Source organism: Bubalus kerabau, chromosome 7 (genome assembly GCF_029407905.1).
Source record: "Bubalus kerabau isolate K-KA32 ecotype Philippines breed swamp buffalo chromosome 7, PCC_UOA_SB_1v2, whole genome shotgun sequence".
NCBI classification, from domain to species: domain Eukaryota; kingdom Metazoa; phylum Chordata; class Mammalia; order Artiodactyla; family Bovidae; genus Bubalus; species Bubalus kerabau.
The window spans coordinates 115,493,054-115,515,971 of record NC_073630.1 but is presented as its reverse complement, the minus strand read 5'-3'; the positions used below and the strand labels follow the sequence as shown (position 1 = coordinate 115,515,971).

At 45.9% G+C, this 22,918-nt stretch overlaps 1 long non-coding RNA gene across 1 annotated transcript in view; it reads left to right on the top strand.

The window, feature by feature from the left end:
• The first annotated feature begins 2,727 nt into the window (after nt 1-2,727).
• The window catches only part of LOC129658130 (uncharacterized), a 33,471-nt gene continuing 13,280 nt past the window's right edge, over nt 2,728-22,918 (top strand). Inside the window, exons 1-2 of the long non-coding RNA XR_008717282.1 lie at nt 2,728-2,840; nt 8,572-8,690. This is a non-coding gene — a long non-coding RNA (uncharacterized LOC129658130). The remainder of the gene's footprint in view (nt 2,841-8,571; nt 8,691-22,918) is intronic.

Below are 22,918 nucleotides of genomic sequence, written 5' to 3'. Positions count from 1 at the left end.
GAGCCCGTGGAGTGGCCCAAATCAGGGCCTTGCCACTGTCAACGCCTCTCTCTGGAAGCCTTTCCCACGGTTATTCATGTAACTTGGATTTCTGCTTAAGCATCACCTCCAAAAGACATCTCTGACCGCCCCTGGGAAACAGCTCTTGTCCATCCTGCTACACTGTTTTTTACTTCACGGCTGTATTCCCCAAATTTCATTCTGTCTGTCTGCTGCTTAGTTGCTCAGTTGTATCCGACCCTTTGTGACCCTGTGGACTGTAGCCTGCCAGTCTCCTCTGTCCATGGGGATTTTGCAGGCAAGAATACTGGAGTGGGTAGCTGTGCCCTCCTCCAGGGGATCCTCCCAACCCAGGGATCGAACCCACATCTCTTGTGTCTCCCGTATTGGCAGGCAGATTCTTTACTGTCTGAGCCACCAGGGAAGCACAAAGTTTATTCTACAGCACGCTTATCTGTGTATCTGATTACTGTGAGTTTGCCCTGGGAGAATGGAACCCCATGAAGGCAGGAGCCATGTTTTGCTCCCTGTTGCCTCCCAAGGGTCTCAGACAGGGCCTGGCACATAGTAGATACTCAATGAGTGTCTGTTGAGTAAATAATTACAGGTGATAGGTGTGTACCGACCTTCCACTGGAGTGCCAACACTTGCCTTTCTGGACGTCAGGCTGCCTTAAAGGGCCAGACGCTGGCAGAGGCAATGTGGATGAGCCACAGGTATTTCTGGGCCTTTGGCGACTCCATCTCCCATCTTTGTCTCTCTGGAGCTTGGTCCTCTGCTCTGAGGAGGCCCAGTTCCCCGCGGCGCGCCTCAGCCGCACGGCACACATTTACTGCCTTGTCTTCCTTCTTGCTTTTGTCTCTTACTGTGTTCTTTTCCTTTTTCCATTTTCCAAATCTTGTTTCTCTTTAGGTCAGAACTACTCATCCTACAAGGGCTAGCTTGAAGCTCTTAAATGTTTTTGTGAAAACCTTTTTGTACCAGGCAAAACTAATATTTGTTTCCTTCAGATCCCTGAGCACTTCCATTAGACTTTGAGGACATAACAGGGGTCTGTCCTCCTTAGAAGATGATGAACTTCTTAAAAATCTCAAATGAAGTGTTGGTATCTCCAGGATTTTGCATATAATAAGCACTCAATTAATGTTTGCTTAATCGAACAAAACTGACATTCTTCTCTGAGAATCAGAGAGGGAAAAGGAAATAAATTTAAATGTGCTCTGGGTGTTTCACACCATTACATACTTTAATTTCCAAATTCTTATTTCCAAAAAAACAGCAGTCTTACAGGATATACATCTTATGGCATGTACATTACCATCCCTGTTTTATAAACAAGGATCAGAGAAGCTGTGTCAGCTGCCCAGGGTCACACAGCTAGGAAGAAGCAGAACAAGGGTTTAAAGTCAGACATATATATTTAGAGACAAAATGGCTTATATTTAGTTTAATGGCTTATATTCAAATTATTTTTATCCCTGTCAATTCAGAGTGAAATTCTAGAAGATGAAGTAGCTAGATATAAATAAGCATGGATTTGTAAACCTTATCCTAACAACCAAAGGGTAAAAAAAGTGACCTTTTCCCTCAAGAATGAGAATAGCTTTTTATTGCCTTTTGTGTAGGTGAGGAGTTTCTCTGGGTTACACAGACATCTGTCCCAGTTGAATCAAAACAACTGGCTGCCATGAGGTCGCATAAATGTGTGATGCCTAACATTGTTCTGGAGGCTAGAACAATTAGTGCAGCTTTACCCAGGGCTTGAAAAGGCAAGAGAGGTATTTATAGCAACAGTAACAGCTTATTGCAAGCATCTGTTTGCCAATGAAACTTATTCTAGGAAATCTTATAATTACCAAGTTCAGTAGCTATCCCATTGGACTCATCAGCTGAAGCTGCAGTTTAAAATTTTATTTTTAAAACCTTCAATGAAGTTAAGAATAGACAAATGAGAGGGTTGGCCTTAAATGGTGTCTCAGGGCAAACTCAGCTCCCTAAATGCAGTTTAGTCCCTGAAGAGACAAAACTTGACAATTGTGCAAGTGAAATAAAAACTATCCATAAAAAAATATTTCCAAACAATGCACTCTGATGTTTATAGAAGTTATCAGGCAATTGTCCTTTAAAGTGGGCTTCTCTTGTGGCTCAGATGGTAAAGAATCTGCCTGCAATGCTAGAGACCAGGGTTTGATCCCTGGGTCAAGACCATCCCCTGGAGAAGGGGATGTCTACCCACTCTGATATTCTTTCCCAGAGGATTCTATGGACAGAGGAACCCGATGGGCTACAGTCCATGGAGTCGCAGAGTTGGACACCACTGAGCAGCTAACACTACACTACATGAAATCCTTAAACTAAATAGTTCCAGAGTGGAAACTAAATACATCTTTAAACTCTCATTTTTTTTTCTAGAAAAGTTGGTTACCAAAATTTATCACTTATAAACTCAAACAATAGAAAAACTTTCAAACCTGAAAAAACAGAAAGGGAGGGATTGGATGGAGGTACATTCATACAATGCTACTGATTATTTTTTTCCTTCCAAGAGTTTTCTATGGTAATGCTTTCAAGCAAAGGTTTGTACAACAGAAAATCTGGAAGATGCAGAGAGAGTTTAAAAGAAAAGAAAAAGACTTTTGTCCCATTGCTCCCAGAGTCAATCGTGGCTGACATGTCAATCTCCTCTTGCTTTGCTTTGTTTTTTCTCAGCCTGCTTCCCACTGTCTCCAGCTTTGCTGTTGTTCATCTGCCCTGTTTTGCCCTGAGCAGTGCTGGTGACCTGGCAGATGTGGTCTTTGGAGGCCCAAGCGGCTGAGCTGCTGTTCACGCGGTGACCACAGGTGCGTTATTTCTCTTTTCCAGGATGGACGTTTGCACAGGTCTGTTCTGAGAGTCTGAAAGAATCAAACACCCTCTGCACAGACCCACACCACCTTGCACACAGACTCAGTGCCCAGGTCCAAACCCCTCCGCCAGCCAGAAGCCTCAGGTTCAACGCCCCAATCTAGGTGATTCAAAGACCGCTTGGCCTTAAAAGGAACACATTTGAGTCAGTTCTAGAAAGCTGGATAAACCTAGAGCCTTACACAGAGTCAAGTAAGTAAAAAAGAGAATAACGGATATCATATATGAACAGTGGTGCTGACGACCCTATTTAGAGACACAGACCTAGAGAACAGACTTTGGGGCAGATTGAATTGAGAGAGTAACACTGAAACATATACACTACCATATGTAAAATATATAGCCGGGAATTTGCTTTATGATGTAGGGAGCTCAGCCCGGGGCTCTGTGACAATCTAAAGGGGTGGGATGGAGTGGAGGGTGGGAGGGAGGTACAAGGAGGGGACATATGTATACTATGGCTGATTCATGTTGATGTATGGCGGAAACCAACACAACATTGTAAACCAATTTACCTCCAATTAAAAATAAATTTTAAAAAATAAATAAAATTAGAAAAAAATTTAAAAAAAAAAATCCTTTGGCAGTTGTGACTGCTTCTCAGAGCAGCTTTCAGGAGACCTTGCTTATTGTTTAATTCCCCATGAGTTGTGAGCAAGAGGCAGGAGGAGAGAGCCTTTCCGGAACATTCCTGGGCCTCCCCCCTGCAGACTGCTCGCCATCTCCGTGCATCTTGCAGGCGGATGGTAGGACGAGGGCAGGGGCATCAGCAGGCTTTGTGCTCCTGGTCCTGGGTCACTCACTGAGGGAGACGCTCAGATGAAAACCGTCTATTTCTGTGCGGGTCCCGAGAAAAGAAGCCATCAGCCAAGGCTTAAGGAAGGGTTTTGTTTTCTCTGTCTCTGCAAAATGGTCCAGCTTCACTACATGCCCTGGCATGCACTGGATGTCGCCTGGGGTGATGGCCACACCCAGGCCCTGGCCACACAGGGTCCAGGGGCAGCAGCACAAAAGCTAAAGCTGCCAACCTCCGAACAGCCTGGGCCACAGTGTTTGCAACCGTGGCATACGCCGTGTCCTCCAGGGGCACAGCCGAGCCAGCAGCGGGCGGCAGGGAACTTGCAGGTCAGTCAGGGACAGCCAGGGGCTGGCAGGCAGGGCAAAGGGGCCAGTGGGGGCCCCAGGGTGAACAGTGCCCCTGGAACGACTTCTCCTGGGAGCCTGCAAGATGGGAGATTGGGGTAGAAACCAACAGGGGTGTCCTTCCTAAGCACTGAGTTGGCCATATAAGTCGCTTGGGACAAACATGTTGGACAAACAGGTTGACCAACCCAACATTTACTAAACTCAATGCTATCTCTGCAATAATAGTATTATTTGAATTCATGCGAGATAGGGACTGTTCAGATATTATGGGCTGGCGCTCTGCCCCAGTCTCCGGGGCAGATGGCAGCAAGCAGACCCCAGATGTCTGTTCCCAGGAGCTCCCCTTCTATTGGAAAGAGCAGACAGGAAAGAACTAGACAGATTAGGTATCTGAGATGACAGGTGCCCCAGAGAAATCCGGAGCCACATTGATGGGGAACCTTCAGGAAGGGCTGAGACCCCAGGGGGAGGACGCAGGGGGCGCACAGCCTGAGGGCCTGGGGGCCACAGGGAGGCTGGAGCTGGGGGAGTGGTGGGGGGCAGATCATCAGAGGCCACCCTGGGCACTTTCCAAATTGTTCTGAGTCCAGGTTGAGGTGGCGACCCTCAGGGACTTCTGAGCAAAGCTGGGGCAGGATCTGGCTTCCAGGGTGAAAGCCTGGCTCTCCTGGGTAGAAAAATAGACCAAGGTGGTGGGAAAGAGAGAAGGCCGGAGCGCCTCACTTACCGATGAAGAGTCAGGGGCCCGGGAAGGGCCTTCAGCATCAGATGTCTCCATTGAGGGTCCGGCATCCGTGAGTGACTTCCCTTCGGGTTTAGAGTTAAGGCGCATGCGCGGAGGCGAGCCCAAGCTATCTCCCTCCCCTCCCATCACAATTCCCCTCTCCCCTGTCACTTTCTAGTTTTGCTTCTTGACTCCTCAAAAGGCCTGAGTCAGGAGTTCAGGTGGGCACCCGGTTCTGCCGCATTTAGTCCTGATACCTGCAGTGCGCTCAGCTCACCTGGTCAAATCCTAGTCATCTTTCACATCCTGAACGATCTTTTCTCAGGGAAGTCATTTCGCCCCCCATCCACTTTGGTGGCATTGCTCACCTTCAGGGGTCCCTGCCCTTTGGTAATCTCCCCTCCAGGTCGTGGAATACCAATGGCCTTCTCACTGTCCACTCATCAGCCCTTCAACTGGGCCCATGATGATTTGGCAGATGACACGGACCCCTGCTCATCAGTACTTTGTGAGTTCAGTAAAACACTTGCCCAAGATCACACAGCTAATTAATACACAGGAAGATCAGGATTCAAGCTTCTGACTCCAACTTCCTTGTAACCTCAGGACTTGGACTCTCATCTTGGTTTAGCCCAGGAACTGAGTGCTTCTCACTTATTTATTTATTCTTGGGTGCACTGCCTCTGTGTTGCTGCGTGCAGGCTTTCTCGAGTTGCAGGGAGCAAGGGCTAATTTCGTTGTGGAGCACAGGCTGTAGCGCACAGGGGCTCAGTAGTTGGGGCACATGGGCTTAGTTGCCCTGAAGCATGTGGAATCTTCCCAGACCAGGGATCAAACCCACGTCTCCTGCATTGGCAGGTGGATTCTTAACCACGGGACCACCCGGGAAGTCCGTGGGCGCTTCTTAAGCATAAGGTGCTTCCCGGCCTTTTCTGAGCTGCAGAATCACAGCTCCAAGGCCGACCTGGGACTCTGGTTCTGTCTGTTCGTTACTGCAATCAAGAGCCTCAGCTTCTTATTACCAAGTGTGCTTTTGAAACACATTACGATGGGGCTCCTTCCCAGAGGAGGTTCCTCAAAGAAAAAAATCAAGGAGAAAGTGAAAACAAGATTCCAGGAACTAGTTCAACTGTAACTGCAGTTCCTCCTCAAACGTCGTCTGTGTTTTACAAAAGGAAACTGCAACTGAAGCTTAATATTTATTTATGTGAATTATTTGGGGGGGCCTAACGGAAGGTTCCTCAGTTTCCACTAAGAGTGTAATTTCCTGGAAAACTCTAAATGGCACTGCCCGATGAGCTTTGACCAAGTTTGAATTAAGGAACACTTGAACACCATCAAAGGAGCTGAGGGGAAGACCCTGAAGGCCCTGAAAGAAGAGACAGAAGACCAGAGAAGTTAAGCAACCTCTCTGAAGGCACACAGCTGGCAGGTGGTACAAGTGGAACCAGACCCAGCTCCTGGTACCCCTGGCTGGTATTTTTCCATCTGAACAAGGAGAGTGTGCCAGGGCAATGTGGGTTCTGCACAGAAACAGAGATGCTCACACTTCAGAGGGAAGGTGCCCTGTAAACACCACATCAGTGACAACCCACTCTAAAAATAGTGCATGGCACACACTAGGCGCTCAGTGGATAGTGGTTAGCTGACTGCCTGACCCCAGCTTCTTATCACCTGGAAATGGAACGCTTCATACTATTTCATTCTCTGCCTTGTTAGATTAAGTCTGTGCAAATCAAGTTCCCACTAGTCAAATGAAAACATGTCTGATGATTTTGAAAAATAATTACTGTGGAATCAAGGGAGGCAGACTGATCATCACTCTGCCATCTCCTTACTTCTCAGAACCTCAGTTTCCTCATCTGGAACATGGGGAGGATGCCTCCCTCATGGTGTTGTTGGTGACAAATCAATGAGATACCGCATAACCCCTGGAAAGGGGTCAGTCAGCGTTTTGGTGGATGAAAATGAACAAATGAATGATGGAGGAAGCAGTTTGTTCCGCCTTAAATTTGGAATTTATCCTCCCTCCTCCCAACCTCTTGCTCTATTAAGTGTGCAGCAGCTATAGTCAGACGTTTCCTGAGCGAAAAGCCAGTGGTTGAAATGAGAATGTGAGTCCAAATACGCTCTACTAATAAAGGCAGCAATGAATGACAAATAAAAAAGCCCCCACAGGACCCACCACCTTTCATCAAATGTGATATATTGGCATTTAGTTATGAAGATGTTTGGTTACAAGTAATAGAAAAAAATGAAAATAACTAGCATAAATCTTATAGGGATGTTTGCCACTATAATCACAGTGGTGGAAGGAAGGCAGTGTGGGTTGGAGTGATACTCCACTGTTCCTTTCATGTCTGCTGGATGTGGCTTCCAGTCTCAAGGGGAACTCATGGCCCAAGATGGCTGTTGGAGCTCCAGCCATCAACCAAATTCTGGCCAGCAGGTAGGAGGAAGTGGTGAAGAACTACCATCTCCCTTTGTGGTGGTTCATTCAATGTGTCACCCTGACTGGCCACAGGTGCCCAGTTTAAACACTGTTTTTGGGTGTCTTTGTGAGAGTGTTTCCTGGTAGGATTAGCATTTGAATGAGTGGCTTTAGTGAATTAGATCACCCTTCCGGATGAGGTAGGGCATTGTCCAACCTACTGAGGGTTTGAATGGAACAAAAGGTTGAGTAAGAAGAGATTTCCCCCTCTTCTTTTTTCCTGCTTGAGCTGGGACATTTCATTTCATCTCCTCTCGTCTGGGGACTGGGATTTACTTTATCAGCTTCCCCAGTTCTCAGGCATTCAGACTCAGACTGAATTATACCACCGACTTCCCTGGGGCTCCAGCTTGCTGAGGGGAGATCGAGGAACTCCTCAGCCTCCAAAGTCACGTGAGTCAATCTGTAGTAATAAATATCCATATAGATCTCCTGTTCAGTTCTGTTTCTCTGGAGAACCCTCCTAATACGCCTTCTAAGGACATTTCCGAGAACTGCCTACTCCACTCTGGCTTCATTCTGCTTGACCATAATTTAGTGACGCGGGGCACACCTAGCTCTGAGAAAGGCTGGGAAATGTGATCTTCCCTGGAGGAGGCATGGGTAACTGCTTTTCTGAGGTCTCTGTGAGTGAAACAAGATGGAGAGGTGGACACTGGTGGACAAGTGGCAGTTACCATCAGGCACTTTCTTCCTATTTGTGTGCTGCTTGACTACTTGTCAAGTTCTGGACTGCTCTTTCTTTCTTTTTGAAATTTATTTTTTGGCCTTGCCGTGTAGCTTGTAGGATTAGTTCCCCAACCAGGTATCGAACTGGTGCAGCCTGTAGTAAAAGTCCAGAATCCTCACCACTGGAGCGCCAGGGAGCGCCCACTTCAGGGCTTTCCCTAGGCCGGTTCTAAATGTTGAGGTGGGGTAAAGGATAGATGCTTTTTTTCTTAAATGAAGATCTTATTTAGTAACCTGACTTTTGTAACTGACACCTGGGCATGTGCTCCCTTGAAATAGGGGTAGGACCTGGACCCTGTCCTGTTCTAGGGCTCCCTGCCCCAGAGTTAGAGAACCACACTCAGAGTGGAAGTCCTTTGAGAAAAGGCTTCTGGTGATGGAAGAGTAAAAGGGCTTTTATCAGGTAGCAGCTGTTTCAGATACACATTCCGGTGTTGCCCTTTATTTTACAAAGCTTGACGCCCACACCTCTCCAGCCCCAACACTCCTTCCGGAAGCAGGGCTAATCTTACTACAACTATTCCTAATCATAACCTTCCGGTCTGGGCTTCTTCAGTGTTCTCTCTTCTCCCACCAGGGGCTGGAAGCAAAGATCCCTGAGCTGAGGATCTGGAACCCTCTGTCCCATCTTCCAGTGAGCCCCTAGTGACAGTCTCCTGAATCCGCGTGGCTCCCACTGCCAGCATCAAGGACCACGTGAGTTTCTGCAAAGAAGCAGAAGGGAGGCAGATCTGAGCCTTGGTGTAAAAGAGGGTGTTATGAGGGGGCTTTGCCGGCCCTGGGGACACTGGCTGCAGGCACCGCTGGGGCCTTTGGGAGGCGGGTAAAGTGAGGGCCGGGGGAATGGCAACCCGCTCCAGTATTCTTGCCTGGAGAATCCCATGGACAGAAGAGCCTTGCGAGCCCCGGTCCATGGGGTCGCAAAGAGTCAGACACGACTGAGCGACTAACACTTCATAGTGGGGGGCAGGGTGCCTGAGAAGCCAAAGCTTGTGAAGGGGGGCCTGAAGGGGCAAAAAGATCCAGGTTTATTTGGGTCTCCTTGGAGTTTAGTGGGGGAACCCCTCGGACCAACCCTCAGTGATGAGGGCTGGGACCATGGTCCCCAACCTTTGTGGCACCAGGGAGCTGTTTCATGGGAGACAGTTTTCTTCCCCATGAACTAGGGATGGGGGGGTGGTTTGGGGATAATGCAAGTGCGTTGCATTTAATGTGCACTTTATCTCTATTATTATTACATCAGCTCCACCTGAGATCGTCAGGCATCGAGTCCCAGAGGTTGGGGACCCTTGAGCTAGTCTTGACAATCATTTCCCTGGATGCTCTCTGGGGAGTCTTTTAGCCTTCCACATTATGGCCCAGATTTGTGGATGAGGCCATATGCCCCCAATCAGAGTGGTACCCCTGGAGCTCCGCGTTTTGCAGACCTTGTAGCAATTTGGAGGGGACGGTGGCAAGGGTGTTGGTGTCCTGTGATAAGCTCTATCTGCAGAGGCAGGAGATGGGCTTCCCCAAGTGGTTTTGTGGTCGTGGGTGTTAGAGCAGCAGCTGAAGACGTGTCAGGTTCTGAGTGGTGGGGGCGGCAGGGGACAGACACCTTTGGTGTGTGCGTGTGTGTGCTCAGTCATGTCCGACTCTTTGTGACCTCATGGCCCATAGATCTCGCCAGGCTTCTCTGTCCATGGAATTCTCCAGGCTAGAATACTGGAGTGGTTTGCCTTCAGGGGATCTTCCCAACGTAGGGATGGAACCTGCATCTCTTGAGTCTCTTGCATTGGCAGGCAGGTTCTTTACCACTGCACCACCTGAGAAGCCAGACACCTGTGAGGACTCCCCAAAATACCCGACTGGTACTCTAAAAGGCATCTAATTTTCTGCCTAGGTAGGTAGAGGGGGCAGGGCATGGAGACTCCTCACTGGGACATAAGCATAAATGAGACTTTACTTTGTAGACCTAGGATGCTGAGGCCAACAGATGTTAGCTACAAATAATAATTGCCCTTCTTGCCAGCAACTGGAAGGAAACAACACAAGGAGAGATTAAATCTCATGGATATTCCAAAGGCCAAACCCCTTCAACAGAGAGGAAAAAGCCAGAACCTGATTAAGACACCAAGGCCCTCATGAGCCAGCTTCTCAGCACCCACCTGGGTGGCCTCTGGTCAGGCTCCTCTCTCCCACTCTACACACCCTCCTGGTCCCCAGCTTTTCTTCTGGAATGATCTACCAAAAACTAGTGTCATCCCTTCACTCCTCTACTTTATAACACTGACGACTCCTCCGTTGCCTGCAGCGTGGTCCAAATGCCTTAGCATGGTTGGCGTGTGAGCCCCTTCATAGCCTGACCCTCCCAGCCCCCTGCTCTAGTCTCATCTCTCACTCCCCATTTTATCCAAATTATATGTTCTAGACACTTTGCAGTCTAGCCCTACAATATCACTAACTGAATCTGAGTGTTATCAAACCCAAGTTCAGTCCCTGAAGCACGGTGAAGGCAGACATACTGAAACATCAGAGTTTGGAGCAGAAAAAGGTTTTTTGCAAGGGCCAAGCAAGGAGAGTGGGTGGCTCATGCTCGAGTAGCCCGAACTCCCTGATGGTTTTGGGGGAAGAGTTTTTATAAGCAGAATTTGGAGGGAGGGCTGCAGGGTGTGTGACCTTCCTCTGATTGGTTGGTGCTGAGGTTGCAGGGTGGTGTTCCAGGAATCTCAGTCATCAGCCTCCTGATTCCAGTCAGAAGGGTCCACGTGGCTTGTGCTCAGCCTGAAGTTACCATTCCCCACCTGGGCTCCTACCGAAGAACTCAGAGATACATGTCAGATTGTTCTGTACACCCCTTCAGGAAGAGCCAGGCCCCTGTTCTACTGCTGGGCCATTGTTTCTTGACCGCCTTTCCTCTGTGTCTGCATTCCCTCACTCCCCTGATTAGTAACTGTTTGGATTTGCCCTTTGGAACTCAGGGAAGCTGTAGGAGGCTGGAGTCTTTTTGCTGCAAATAAGAAACAGAAAAGTTTTGGGTGTTTGCTTCCAGTCTGAAGGTTTCTGTGTGTTCCCCTGGTAAGCACTTCCAGCTGGGAGGCAGAAGGTGGGATTTTGAAACAAATCATCCCATGTACATATCTGTTCAGGTCCACTTTCCCTCCTGGACAGAACACTCTAGAAAGGCAAGGACTGTCACCTGCTGTGTTCCTGCCACCCAGCACCTCCTGGCACATAGTGGCTGCCCAAAAATTTTTTGTTTAATTTGCTTGTGTAATACCTGCTTCCTATAATCATCTTAAACAGGAAATGAAATATTGAGAGTCATGGTTACCTTAATAAATGGTTGGGCTGCCGAGCTGGTGCTTGTGGTAAAGAACCGCCTGCCAATGCAGGAGACATAATAGACACGGGTTCAATCCCTGGGTTGGGAAGATCCCCTGGAGGAGGGCATGGCACTCCACTCCAGTATTCTTGCCTGGGAAACCCCATGGACAGAGGATCCTGGTGGGCTACAGTCCACAGGGTCACAAAGAGTCGGACACGACTGAAGCGACTTAGCACACATGCTGTTCTTACTGTTGGAAAAAATAGTATAGCCTGAGGTTGTGAGCTTCAGTTTCCTTCCCTGGAAAATGGGGATAGCGTTGCCCTCGCAGGAGGGTTTAATTAAATAAAGGAATGTATGGAAAGCACTTTCTTGATGCTTGAACAGACAGACAGTAGATGGTCACCAAAGGCAGCAGCCAGCAGACTGTCCCCTGGGTGTAATCATCTGTCTTCCCGCACACTCCCTGTTACTTGATGTCAAGGAAAAATTAACCAGTAGTCAATCTAAGAAAGACATGGAAAATTTTACTCACAGCAAACCGAGGCTCATAGCCCAGGAGAAGTCAGTCTCTCAGAGAGCTCTGAGGACTACTCCAAAGAGATGAAGGGGGTGGCCACCCACTATATACGTGACTTCAGTGAAAAGAGTTTGTGCAGTGAATCACACATCTCCTAGAAGGTTGCTGCTGGCCTCGAGGGATAATCATCTTAATGGATGGTGTTAGGGCTTCTCTAGAATGGGGAGATGCAAGAATCCAGGCTCATGAAACACTCCTCTTGAAAGTATCTGAGTGCAGGAAGGCCCAGTTTTCCCAGAACACACAGCATCTCATTCTGATCGTTGTCCTGGATGCCTAGCGGGTGCACTGCAGGTCAGGTCAGCCTCCGCGGAAGCTAATGGCTCGGTTGTTATGGACTGGGTGACAGGCAACTTTCTTTATTTTATGATCGCTTCCCTTTTGGTACTAATTTCAGCCAAGGTTTGGGAGGCGTTTTGTGACCGGTTTGTCTCACGGTGCTGGGAATCCTCATACGCAGGTCAGGCAAGGGTTCTGTTGACAGGCCACTCAGTGTGCCGTCACTGGACTGAACCCTGTTAACGATAAGAAGGGCTGGCAGGGCGGCCGAGGGGTCTAAGGCACCAGACTCAAGCTAGAACAATAAGCAAAAGCCTCTGGACCGCCTGCCTCACGGGTCTGTTATGGTCCAGGAGATGTTCCCTTTTGCTGCTTCTTCCCATACCTACACAGACAGTATTACAGCCACTCATCTTATAGAACTCTACATTTGGTCAGTCGTTTCAAGTCACCTAATCATCATTAATTTAATCTGAGGCTCAGTCACATATAACACAAGAAGCAATAATCTCCTAAAATGGGCAGAACACAAGGAATATAGCTGGTGACATTACGGCACGTTGCCGCCAGTCAGGATGGCTGTGATCCAAAAGTCTACAAGCAATCAATGCTGGAGAGGGTGTGGAGAAAGGGAACCAACCCTCTTACACTGTTGGTGGGAACGCAAACTAGTACAGCCACTATGGAGAACAGTGTGGAGATTCCTTAAAAAACTGGAAATAGAACTGCCATACAACCTAGCAATCCCACTGCTGGGCATACACACCAAGGAAACCAGAAGGGAAAGAGACACGTGTACCCCAATGTTCATCGCAGCACTGTTTATAACAGCCAGGACATGGAAGCAACCTAGATGTCCATCAGCAGATGAATGGATAAGAAAGCTGTGGTACATCTACACAATGGAGTATTACTCAGCCATTAAAAAGAATACATTTGAATCAGTTCTAATGAGGTGGATGAAATTTGAGCCTATTATACAGAGTGAAGTAAGCCAGAAAGAAAAACAGCAATACAGTATACTAACGCATATATATGTAATTTAGAAAGATGGAAACGACAACTCTGTATGCGAGACAGCAAAAGAGACACAGATGTATAGAACAGTCTTTTGGACTCTGTGGGAGAGGCCGAGGGTGGGATGATTTGGGAGAATGGCATTGAAACATGTATTTACCGTATGTGAAACAAATCTTCAGTCCAGGTTCAATTCATGAGACAGGGTGCTTGGGGCTGGTGCACTGGGATGACCCAGAGGGATGGGATGGGGAGGGAGGTGGGGGGGGAGGTTCAGGATGGGGAACATGTGTACACCCGTAGCGGAATCATGTCAATGTATGGCAAAACCAATACAATATTGTAAAGTAATTAGTTTCCAAAAAGAAATAAATAAATAGGAAAGAAAAACACCAAACAAACATCGTGTTGCATGTCAACTCAGTCGTGTCTGACTCTTTGCAACTCCAGGGACTGTAGCCCGCCAGGCTCCTCTGTCCATGGGATTTCCCAGGTAATAATACTGGAGTGGGTTGCCATTACCGCCTCCAGGGGATCTTCCTGACCCAGGGATTGTTATTGGGAAAGATTATTTTTGAATTTATACTGGATCTGCTTCTGTGACTTTAACCCTCATCTTGCTACTTTTGTTATTGTCCGTGTATGTAATGGCCTACCTCAGGGACATAACCTGTGCTGCCCACCTGTGAAGGACTCTAAGGAAGTGAAACTAGCACATCCCCCTGCCTGAGACTTGCCATTGTAGGGGACATTTGTAAGGACTGTATCGTCTTTTTATCTTGTTGCCTCACCTCCCCATACATCTAATCCCTTAAAAAAACAAACCTGGCATCCAGGCCCCACAAGATGGTTATTCTGAGGTTCTAGCCTGCCATCTTCTTGGTCAGCTGGCTCCCAAATAAAGCCCCTTCCTTTTCTCAACACCTTGTCTCAGATTTATTGGCCTGTTGTGTGATGAGCAAAGGCTTGGACTGGGTAATGGGACCAAACCCCACATGTGTTATTTCTCCTGAATTGGAGATTCTTTACTATTGGGCCACCTAGGAAGCCTCCTTATAAGGGCATAAGTAAATATTTAAGTGTGAACTTCCATCTGGTGCAGTCCAGTATCTCCCAAGGTCATCTGACCAGTCTGTTGGCAGCAGTCACTATCCCAACGGGAAATACATTGGCATTGTGAATAAAGTTCACTGAAGATCTCTGCATGTACGAGGTGAGAGTGGGTCCTCCTGACCCCTTATAGGGTTGAGGCAGGATTGTTCTCTTCTAAGGAATTGCTTGGCTGGAGCCAGTAGGAGAAAAATAGATCTTCATGGTTGAGCAGGTCTGGTTAAAACATAATGCAGCTTCTGATGCATACCAGAGGGGAGGGAGGAGGCCAAAGGGCAGGAAAAAAAGCCTTATATTTAAATTTTTCTTGCCTTGCCTTAAAATGTGAATTTCTGTCTCATCACTACTTTTGTCTTCTTCATGAACTTACGTTGTTGTTCAGTCACTAAGTCATGTCTGACTCTTTGTAACCCAACAGACTGCAGTAAGCCAGGCTCCCACATGTCCTTCACTATCTCCCAGAGTTTACTCAGGATGCTGTCTGTCTCATCCTCTGCTGCCCCCTTCTCCTTTTGCCGTCAGCCTTTCCCAGCATCAGGGTCTTCCAAGGAATCAGCTCTTCACATCAGGTGGCTGAAGTGTTGGAACTTCAGCTTCAGTATCAGTTCTTCTAATGAACATTCAGGGTTGATCTCTTTTAGAACTGACTGGTTTGATCTCCTTGCAGTCCAAGGGACTCTCAAGAGTCTTCTCCAGCACCATTCAAAAGCATCAATTCTTCGATGCTCAGCCTTCTTTATGGTCCAAATCTCACATCCATACATGACTACTAGAAAAACCATAACTTTGACTATATGGGCCTTTGATGGCATCACCAACTCAATGGACATGAGTTTGAGCAAACTCCAGAAAATGGTCAAGGACAAGGAAACCTGGCTTGCTTCAGTCCATGGGGTTACAAAGAGTCAGACATGACTGATTGACTAAACAGCCAGAACAGTACCCTTACAGAGTTGTGATATAACCTAGTCAATAGAACTACAATCAAATACACACCTCTGTAGGATCCAGTAATTCCCGGAAGGTCCTTTAGATCACATGCCTCACTCCACTGAAAAGATGCCCACTCATCTCCTTGACCCATTTCTGAGTCTTGGACAATTTCTTTTGCACCGCAGAGATCAGACTAAATCCAGCTCCTTCAGCCTCTCTGGCTTGGAGCCTTACAAATCCTTAGGATGTTAATACTTGTGGGATAAATATTATGTTAATATTTGTGGGATAAATATTTAGCTTGTGGATCCAAGAGCCCTACCGCACTAGAAATTGAAAATAACTTTGAGGGGTAGTGGTGAAAGACAGGTTGACAGAGAGCTAACAGGAGCAGAATAATTGCCTCCATTCATTGCCTACTGTGTGCCAGGTATGTTGCACACCTCATCGCATTTAATCTTTGTAAAACCTTTATTTCGTAGGTGAGGAGACTGAAATTCAGAGAGGTCAAGTACTTACTGAGAAGTATACATGAACTTGTTGCTTTGTTGGCTTGTATGTGTCATGTTCTCCTTTGTGAGAGGTTTGGCTCTGCAGGGCCAGGGGTGTCCTTTGTCTTATTCTCTGCTCTGTGTCTTTGCTGAGTCTTGTCCACAGCAGGGGCTGAGACAACCTTGGTTACGAGCAAGTGACTGAATGATTGAGTGAGTGAGTCAATGGAGTGGCAGAGCTGGAGCGCATTCCCAGGTCTGTTCAGCCTCCACCTCCCAGGCTTTCCCTACAAAACACACCTCAGTTTTTCACTCTGGCATGAGTAGCTGGTTGGGACTATAATTTAACACTTTAATTGCTCAGGCAAAAGTAAATAGTGTTTCAAGTAGCAGAAAAGTATAGTGGGTTTAAAATAAATATCTGATGATAGCTTAGGTAGCCAAGAGTGAAGCAGAATAGAATTTTGCAGAGAATGCTTTTTTAGAAAGTTTCACAATGAGGGAAATATGCTAGGGAATAAGAGGAAAAGACAAGGTTTGATAAACGACTTTCTTCAGTGTCATTCAGCATGTGAAATATAAAACTTCCCCACAACTGTCCCTGACACAGGGTGACTGACTTTTTGTAAGTATATTTTGGGTCAGAGTAACTAGAATATCCAGCTGCTAGTGAGGAACTGTGTTACTGAACTCAGATTCAGCTGCTTTTTGCTCAAGAATCTAGGATTTTCCCAGAAGTACAGTGGATGAGAATCTGCTTACCAGTATAGGTGACATGGGTTCAATCCCTGGTCTGGGGAGATTCCACATGCTGCGGGACAACTAAGCCTGTGTTCTGCAGCTACTGAGCCCGCGTGCTGCGACTGCTCAAGCTTATATGCCCTGGAGCCTGTGCTCCACAAAGAAGCCATGGCAGTGAGAAGCTTGCGCACCACTACTAGAGAGTACCCCTGTTCTCTGAAACTACGGAAAAGCCCTCGCAGCAACAAAGACCCAGCAGAGCCAAAAAAGAAAAATTAATAAATAATAAAATTTTAAGAAAAGAATCTCTTAGAAAAGAAGAATACAATACTGAGCGATGAATGTTGGGTGAAAGGAAAGACAGATTTGTTGAGGAAGCCTGAAGTCCTGGGGAGAAGGTGGGCTCACATCCCAAAGACCTACCTCCCAATTCCCCAGGTTTTGCTCAGAGTTTGAATAGGGAAAAGAAGAAGGGGCTCTGTGCTGAGTTGGGGGGAACCTTCTATTTTCAGAAATGATTGTCTTGATCACATGATTCCAAGTAGCCATCAGGTCTTCCTTGCTGTGGAAACATTACCTGAGCCATAAAGTGTGAAAGTGTTAGTCGCTCAGTTATGTCCAACTCTTTGCGACCTCATGGACTGTAGCCCACTAGGCTCCTCTGTCCATGGAATTCTCCAGGCAAGAATACTGGAGTGGGTTGCCATTTCCTTTTCCGGGAGATCTTCCTGACTCAGGGATCGAACCTGGGTCTCCCACGTTGCAGGCAGATTCTTTACTGTCTGAGCCAAATCTCTGGTTATCTAGGAGGGCTCTGCAGGATCCTGCTAGGTTTCAGGTGCTGAGAAGATACTACTGAATGAATGAATATATGAATGAATAATATTAATAGATTATTAATAAGTGCTTTCAGATGCTGATGAAGACAATGCAAATGAGTAATTCTTTAGAGGAAAGTAATAATAGTAATTATTCCCAGATGGGTAAAACAGTGTGTGCATAGATGTAAGTTTTTCTGGTTTTTGGTTGTTTTGCTGCATTCATTGTGTCTTTGTTGATGCGCAAGGGCTTTTCTAGTTGTGATGAATGGGGGCTACTCTCCACTTGCAGCGTGCGGGCTTCTCACTTCAGCGGCTTCTCCTGTTGCAGAGCACAGGCTCTAGAGCACATGGGCTTCAGTAGATGTCGCTCATTGACTCAGTAGTTGTGGCACACGGGCTTAGTTGCCCTGAAGCACGTATAATCTTTCTGGACCAGGGATCAAACCCATGTTCCCTGTATTGGCACTTGTAGATTCTGGACCACCAGGGAAGTCCTGGATATAAGTTCAGTCCTGGATATAAGTTTTGTGTTGCATAAATTAAAAGTTCCTGGGTGAATCTTTTTGGGGCTATGATAAAAACTGAATACTAGAGAATCAGAAATTGTGGGATTTTCCTGCCTACCTCCTTCTGCAACCTCTCAATAGCATTTGGCTGGAAAAAACCTTGCCTTCCTCAAGAAAATGAGAGTGAGTATCCAAACACTTTATAATTCTCTCACCTTTCACTGTTCTCCTGTTTCCCATACGGTTACTAAAGGCAAATTATGACTCCCCATCTGAGTTAGTACATGTTAAAGATGATGTCAGAGGGAAAGCCAGCCCTGGAGATGAGGCATTTATTCCAAAGGTACCAAAGACAGATTCAGCACATAAAATATAAAACTACCCCACACCTGCCCCATTAAATTGTGACTGAGTTTTCCAAGTTCTCCCCAGGTTTCGTGTTTGGAATCCAGGCTCAGAGGCACTGTCTTTGACCTGGCCCCTTCTCTCTCTTTCCTCCTCTTGCTCCAAACTGGATTGAAGTTTTTCCTCTCCATCTTTGAACCAGCATGCAATGGGCTTGATAGATGAGTTCCAAATCTTAGCCGAAGGTTTTCAAAGTTCAAGAATGTATTTCTGACTTTTGGTTATTAAACACCAACAATACTATTTTTTTGGAATCTAAGCCCAGAGGCAAGTGGAAAAAAGCAAGATTAACAGGAAATCACAAGGTAAAACGTTTATAAGAGAACCCTACCTTGCGTGAAGCCATTCCTTTCAAAACTAGTAGAATTTCTATTAAGAACAATTACTTTATTCCTTTTTCTGTCTCTGTCTGTCTCTCTCTCTCCCAGATGGTCTTTACACAAATTTCAGTCTTAAGAAGATAAATCAGTAGATGTTGAGACGATACAGATTTATTTTTCTATAGAGTCATATGCTGCCATATTTGTTAGTCATACAAACAAAATTTTTTTGGAATGTAATTATTCATAGAAATTGTCAGATTAATTAGAATAATATACTCACTAACCTATTTTGTTTTAGTCTTAGACTCAGAGGAAAATATTCCATTCTTCATAAGGAACATCTTGCCAAAGATCAAGGATTGTTGAATGACCAGGGGTTGTGTAGTGACAGTAACTGATACGTCAGTCAACGCTTCATTTCTAATGTTACATAACCCTGACAACTTTTGCTGAAACTTGAGTTTGTTATTGCAGTCCTGTTGTAATTTTTCTTTTATTATGGTTCACTCTGAGGCAGCACTGCCCGGCAGACCAGTCTGTGATATTGGAAATGTCCCGTCTGCATGCATCGTCCAAGATGGTGGCCTCTAGCCTTCTGTGGTCATTGAGTCCTGCCGTTGACCAATGAGGAACGTGAAGCGCAGGGGTTTACATGACTTACTAGGGACCACACTAGTTGTTCGTGACTGAATCTGAATGACTCTTCTAGCTCTTTCGAGGGTGACCTGTTGTCTTGGGTTTACGTTTCGTCTGGGCGGGAAAAGTGAGGATCGATTTCAGAAAGGGAGACCTAATTTTTGCATCTACTGACTCAGTGTGTATATGGGAACAGCATCACCGTCTCTGGCCTTGCCTATAACAGATGATGTAGAAATTCAGTTGCACTAAATCAAAAGGTATTCACTTCACACCCATCAGAGTGGCCATCATCAAAAAGTCTAGAAATAATAAATGTTGGAGAGGGTGTGGAAAAAAGGGAACCCTCCTCACTGTTGCTGGGGATATAAACTAGGGGCAGCCACTAAAGAGTATGGAGGTTCCTTAAAAAGGTAAAGATATGATCCACTCCTGAGAACATATCTGGAAAAACTGAAACGTTCATTTGAAAGGGTATATGCACCCCAGTGTTCATAGCAGCAGTTATTTACCATAACGAAGACATGGAAACAAACCAAGTGCCCGTCAACAGATGACTGCATTAAGAAAATGTTATATATATATATTTATATATATATGTCTCCCATATGTGTGTGTATATATAACTCCCAGATATATATATCTCCCATATGTGTGTGTGTATATATATCCCATATATTATTCAGTGATAAAAAAGAATGAAGTATTGCCATTTGCAGCAACATGGATGGACTCAGAGATATTATACATAGAGAAATAGGTCAGGCAGAGAAAGACAAATACTATATGATATCACTAATATGTGGAATCTAAAAATTAATACAAATGAATCTATGTACAAAACAGAAAGACACTCACATAGAAAACAAATTTATGGTTACCAAAGAGGAAGGGGTGAGGAGGGACAAATTAGGAACAGGTACAAACTACTATACATAAAATAGATAAGCAACAAGGATTTACTATATAGCACAGGGAATTATATCCAATATCTTGTAATAACCTATAATGGAATATAATCTGCAGAAAGTAAAAAAACAAAACAAAACAAAACAAAACTCTGTGCTGTACACCTGTAACTAATGCAATACTGTAATCCAGCTAGACTTCTATTAAAAAAAAAAGAAAATAAATTCAGTTGTGCTTAATAGTGAGCTGTTGGATTAGAACTATAAGCCAAATTGAACAGAACAAATTATTAGGGCCTGCTGCTGTCTGCCTAAGGCTGCTCAGAACACATCATAATATTGTTCTATTTTTACTACTTATTCATTCATTTATTAAACGCCTGCGACGGTCCAGGTAGAGTAGGTGTCGAGGGGTATGAAATGGATGAAAACAGTTGAAGCATTCAGTGTCTGCAGGAAGACCGGTGGCCGACCCTTTCAATCCACACTACACTATCTGTTGGGAGAGTACCGGCCAAGAGGGTTTCATGTTGTCTTGATGAAGGTGAAAGAAGAGCATTTTACTCTTCTTTAAGAATCTATATTAAAGCTATTTAATAGAATAGATCTATTCTACTTAAGAATCTATTATTAATCTATATTTAAGCTGGCTTAAAACTCAACATTCAAAAAACAAAGATTGTGGCATACAGCCCCAGCACTTCATGGCAAACAGATGGGGAAACAATAGAAATGTGACCAACTTTCTTTTCTTGGCTCCAAAATCACTGCAAATGGTGACTGCAGCCATGAAATTAAAAGATGCTTGCTCATTGGAAGAAAAGCTATGACAAATCTAGACAGTGTATTAAAAAGCAGAGACATCGTTTTGGTGACAAAGGTCCATATAGTCACAGCTATGGTGTTTCCAGTGGTCATGTATGGATGTGAGAGTTGGACCATAAAGAAAGCTGAGCACTGAAGAATTGATGCTTTTGAACTGTGGTGTTGGAGAAGACTCTTGAGAGTCCCTTGGACTGCAAGGAGATCAAACTAATCAATCCTAAAGGAAATCAGTCCTGAATATTCATTGGAAGGGCTGATGCTGAAGCTGAACTCCAATACTTTGGTCACCTGATGTGAAGAGCTGACTCATTGGAAAAGACCCTGATGCTGGGAAAGATTGAAGGCAGGAGGAGAAGGGGATGACAGAGGATGAGATGGTTGGATGGCATCACCAACTCAATGGCCATGAGTTTGATCAAATTTAGGGAGATAGTGTGGAGAAGGCAATGGCACCCCACTCCAGTACTCTTGCCTGGAAAATCCCATGGGTGCAGGAGCCTGGTAGGTTGCAGTCCATGGGGTCGCTAAGAGTCGGACACGACTGAGCGACTTCACTTTCACTTTTCACTTTCATGCATTGGAGAAGGAAATGGCAACCCACCCCAGTGTTCTTGCCTGGAGAATCCCAGGGACGGGGGAGCCTGGTGGGCTGCCGTCTATGGGGTCACACAGAGTCGGACACGACTGAAGTGACTTAGCAGTAGCAGGGAGATAGTGAAGGACAGCCTGGAGTGCTGCAGTCCATGGGGTCACAAAGAGTTGGTGGACATGACTGAGCAACTGAACACCACCACCACCATCTGTTGGGAGAGTACAAGCACAGAGGGTTTCCTGTTATCTTTTGGGTGTTTTTGGTGTTTTAGGATAATCATGGGCTCTGGAGGCCACTCTGGGTTCAAATATAGTGCTTCACTTACTAGCTCTGTGACCTTGGGCAAATTACTGAAACTCTTTTAGGCTTATCTTTAAGGCGGAGATAATAGATTGCTGTTGTTACTGGTAAGACTACATGAAATAATGCACGTAAAGTTCTCAGCCTACTGCTTCATTTGTAAAAAACATTTTTTAAGTTTTAGCTATCACCATTATTGACTTTCCTGGTGGCTCAGTGGTAAATAATCTGCCTGCAATGCGGGTGACTCAGACTTGATCCCTGCATTGGGGAAGACCCCTGGAGAAGGGAATGGCTACCCACTTCAGCATTTTTGCCTGGGAAATCTCATGGACAAAAGAGCCTGACGGACTACAGTCCATGGGGTCGCAGAGTCAGACGCTACTGCTATTGTCATTATTATTACTATCATTGTTATTAGAAGTAAAAAAGAGCCTCCTGAGGCATAATTATTTTTACTTTGTAGACGAGGAAACAGGCTCAATGAGATGAAGCAGCCAAAGTGACAGGGATAAAAAGGAACAGGGTCCAAATTCGAGGCAGGAGAGCTGGCTGCTTCTGGGAGGGGAGAGCTCATCTCTGGGCCCCACTCAGAGAGGGCTGCCTTTGAGCAGAAGTGTGGGGGTCTCTGGAGGTGTTCCAGCAGAGACCTGGAGCAGCTGATTAGATGTATCAGGGTACACCTAACCTCTCCATGCCTATAGTACAGGTCTCAGAAGTTTCTCGACCTAGGAAATATCCTAGAAATATGCACAGTCAAGCTCAGTTTAAACTTATAATTTTCTTGCATAAAAAAAAAAATATTTACTTGGTGCCCTGGGTCTTGGCTGTGGTCCTAGTGTGATTAGATTGACTAGTTTTCTGTGAGTATGGTTTCAGTGTGTCTGCCCTCTGATGCCCTCTTGCAACACCTACCGTCTTTCTTGGGTTTCTCTTACTTTGGGCATGGGGTATCTCTTCACGGCTGCTCCAGCAAAGTGCAGCCAATGCTTCTTACCTTGAACGAGGGGTATCTCCTCACCACCGCCCTTCCTGACCTTCAACATGGGATAGCTCCTCTAGGCCCTCCTGTGCCCTCGCGGCCACGGCATAGGGTAGCTCTTCCCGCCCGCTGCCCCTGGCCTCGGAATTAGGGGGGTGGGGTATCTCC